The following is a 3,998-nucleotide window of genomic DNA, read 5'->3' on the forward strand; positions in this document are numbered from 1 at the left end:
TGCCCGATGCTGTGGCAGTGCACCGATTCCTCTTGGTTTGCTCCGGTGGCAAAGACGTGGCGCTCAGTGATGGTGGGCAGCACGGCAGCACAGGCAGGAGGGGGAGATGGAGACTGGCCTGCGACACTCCCAAGGGGGGTTTCGGTTGGTGGGAGGTGAGGAGCTAGCTGTGCTGGAGCAGCCCGTGGCCCTGTTGTCTCCCACTGTGCTGTGCTGGCTCACAGCAGGGTGGCAGTGAATGTGGTGACAGCCTGGGCTCCTCCCAGGGGATGAGTCTGCTCTGTGATCCCGCTGCAGTTCGAATTTACAGATCACAAAAAAGCACCTTCAAAGAAGCAACATTTTCAGCCCATTCACAAAAAACCCTCCTTAAAATAGATAATTCAAATATTGGCTATCCTTTGGAAACAAAAAGATTGATTTCATCTCTCTTCTATGCTGGTCTGTGGCACAATTTCTTACTGTAAGTGTCCCTTTCCGCTTCACCTTTCGCGTTTCTATTCCCCTATGTGAGGGGAAGCGAGCATCCAGCCTGCCTGCATGCACCGGCTGGAGGGGTTTAATCCCTCCTCAGTTGTTAGCTGTGCCTAAGGGAAATCAGCTCTGGCTTGTTGTGTCCTTGTCTATTCCTCTGCGGTTACATTATTAATTTGCATGAAAACCCTTTGCCAAGCCACAGTTAATGGAGACAGATGATCCTCACATACCTCGTGGCAGGAATTGGCCAACAATTTCATCTGAAGAGATTAAACTTTGATCTTGTTATAAATAATTTTCCCACCACTTGATCAAATGTTTTTGCGCGTGTTGTTGCTTTCTCTTCCCTCATATAATTTCTGTGAATCCATTGGGTGGATGCTGTGCCACAGACTGCTCTTCAGTGGAAGTGTCATTCCTCGTTAAGATCTTTGCTGTTCGATGGATTTAGCTCTGGGAAGATCTTCTGTCTCCTGAGCTCAGGCTATTCCTGAGCCAGCGTACAAGCTAGGGAGGGGTGAGCTTAACAAGGTCTAATAACAAGCCGTTCCTCCAGAGGCTTCTGCCTGGTGTCGGGCAGAGGGCAGGGGAACCTGTGCTCAGGAGCTGCCTCCTCGCCTGGAGCTTCAGATCTGAGCTGGGGACAAGAGGCTGGGTAAGGGCAGCAAGCGCCCCATCCTCTGTAGGGAGTGAAGCAACAAGTCCGTGATACCAACCCATGCCTTAGCCCTTTGTCTGTTTAATACAGCTTTTCTTCTGGGTAAGTGGGAATCTCAACCCCCTACTCAACACTGCATACTCCTGAAGGAACTGAAATATGCATAAAGAATATGGCATAATTAATCTTGTAATCTGTTCAAAATCAACGTCTCTTGTCGAGCTGTCAAATCTCCGGATGCAGATGGTGGCTCAGAATTAGCTGAGCAGCTGAGGCTCAGGAAGTTTCTTGAAACACTTAAATTTTTTGCTGTTGAAGGTGTCCCCTCCCAGGGGCAGTGCCAGGCTGGACCTGCTCCGTCTGCAGGTGCCCAGGTGGCCCAGTTCCTCTCGCTTTGGCACTGTGGACAAGAAGTGACAGTGATGATTAAGCTGCGCCTATCGGCAAGGAGGGGGAGAAGGTCATCTCCTGGGGAGGCCATCTCAGTCCTGTTTGCCTGTAAAGCCCGTCTCAGGTAGGAGCCCCCCCACTGCGAGGAGGGCTGTGCGCGGGAGGGGATGCGGTGCAGGCAGGATGCGGAGTCATGGCTAGCATGGGTGGCTTGTGGAGCCGCTCTGTGGAGCATGCTGTCTCCAGTGAGTCCTGAACCTTGGAGCCCCTCATCATTAAAGCCCATCACAGAAATGCTGGATGGGGCCAGAGATCAGGAGAAAGGGAGACTTCAGGGATGCCTGAAGCAGTGGTGACTTCTTGGTGGCTGCGACGTGATGGTCTCAGGGAAGTCATTTGCAGCAGCAGGGAAGCTCTGGCTGCAGATACGCAGATTCAGAGGAAAAATTAAACAAAGAAACAAGACCCTATTTAGCTGTCAGATCTCTGCTCCTCTAAATATAGCTCCGAGTGCAGCTTTTGCACTGCCCTTCCCCTTCAGCAGTCACAAGAGGGAATTAGCAGTTGTTCATTGTACTTGCAGGGGAAAAGAAAAGATGCTATTTAGTCTGCAGGAGACAAAATTAATACTGTGTTCTTTCTAATCTGGCCCCAGCATGGGACTAAATAAAAGTGTTTGAGGAGTGAACGGAGCTGTTTACCTGCAGGAGTAGAGCTGCATTAGCTGTGTAAATGTACACTCTGGGACGATGTCATTTATATTCCCGGCAGGGATCAGCTTGTATCTTAAAGGGCTTTTAAATCTGTTGCAGATTAATAATGCAGCCAGTGCTGAAATGCATTCTCCATTCTCAGACTATGGAGAAGTGGTTTTTGTTGAATTAGGTCCTCTGAAGTAGACTTCTCTGCGCCTGCTTGTTGCTGGTGCAACAGCCCCAGCCCAGCCCCAGCCAGGAGGGGTGGGGGGGCCACAGGGAGAGCTGACTCTGGGGCGAGGGCACATGCTTGCAGGGTCTGCCCTCCACATGGCGAGAACCAGACCTGGAAAAGCTGCACAGTTAACCGATGAGGCTGATTCTCTGGTTTGGGAGGAAGGACCCTGGGGCAGGAGTTGCCTGGGGCAGTGCCCAGTGCGTTTTCTGTGTTGGGGTGTAAATAACTGGTGACAGAGGGGAGAGGCTGGCTCTCTCCAGCGCGAGCAGTGCTGTGGTGCAGGGCAGCAGAGGTGTTTGACGGCGGTGGCAAGTTCTGTCCATCCGGTTGCCGCTCTCCCCATGCGGGGAGCAGCAGACAGCACGATGGTTGTGGTCTGCTCTTGCTTGCTGTGTGTCTGCTCGGCTGCCCTGGCTCTGAAAAGGTGTGGGGAGAGCGTTCCTGGAGATGGCTGGGCGCAGCAGCTGGGGCTGGGCACCAAAGAGGCTCTGCCTGCTGCGTGGCCTGCAGGCACTCTGGGTTCAACTCCGTCTTTAAGTACTTGCTGTTGTCCCTCTCTAACCCCTTTGGGTTTTGGATGCAGTGGGTCATTCAGTGGAGGGACACGGTGCCTACACCTAGTTTTATGCCTTTTCTGCTGGTACACTGGTTAATTAAGAGGAGTAAACCCAGATACAACGGCATGGAGTTTATAAAATCAGGCAGAGTGGTGAATAATTTAATGTTTGCTTTTTCAGAATAGAGGCAATGTTAAGGGAGCTTAAAATATTGATGGGAAACACATTTTTTTCACAGTGTGAAATGCTTTATAGTCTGTGTGATTTTCTTTAATCCCTTTTAAACTTGTTTGAGGCTAGTACCTGCTTTTCTGGCATGTACTATGGATTCTGCTCTACAGCCCATCACTGAGTGTGATTTTTCCTGATGACTTTGTTAACTATCAGGACCATTTGTTCAGGTTTCTTCAGTCTGTTTGCTAGATTCAGAGATACAGGAGAGCATCTGTGTGATATTTTATTGATGGGAATCATATAAAACAGCAAGGAGCACTTAACTTAGTTTACAGGAGCAAAATCCACCTTAAGCGTCAGGCTGGCCTCAGCTGCCTGTATCACTTGTCGTTTCGTAAAACGTGCAGTGATGTGCACTCATGCAGAGGCCACAGGCTCATGGTGGGGATTACCCCGTGTCCCAGCAACGAGAGCTATGAGAGTGCCCGTGTGCATTTCTGTTTGTGCATGTGGGTCAGCGTGTGTTTGTGAGAGTGATGAAGGAAGTCGAGAATATTTATCTTTTTTTTTCATCTTATTGAAACACGTCTTACATATGAAAATCATTCTCACCACTCCACCCCAAGAGCAAATGCCGTATTACAGCCTGTGCCAGCCTAAACCTGGCTCTGATGAAGTGGGAATAAGGAGCAATTTGCAAGGTTTGGAGCAAAAGTGTGCCAAACTGGTGCAAATTCGGTCATACTCATTATTGGTGCTTGAAGTGCCACAAGAGGGCATGGGGCTTTCCGCCGGTACCGGGGGGGGGG

General features: G+C 50.2%; 1 protein-coding gene across 1 annotated transcript in view; it reads left to right on the forward strand.

Moving 5' to 3' along the window:
- Positions 1 to 3,998, forward strand: part of LOC104077974 (ephrin type-A receptor 10-like) — a gene marked incomplete at its 5' end in the record, with an annotated part of 39,619 nt that overhangs the window by 20,447 nt on the left and 15,174 nt on the right. The gene's annotated exons all lie outside the window — the stretch shown is intronic.

The sequence above is a fragment of the Fulmarus glacialis genome, unplaced genomic scaffold (genome assembly GCF_000690835.1).
Source record: "Fulmarus glacialis isolate BGI_N327 unplaced genomic scaffold, ASM69083v1 scaffold30366, whole genome shotgun sequence".
In the NCBI taxonomy this organism is placed as follows: Eukaryota; Metazoa; Chordata; class Aves; order Procellariiformes; family Procellariidae; genus Fulmarus; species Fulmarus glacialis.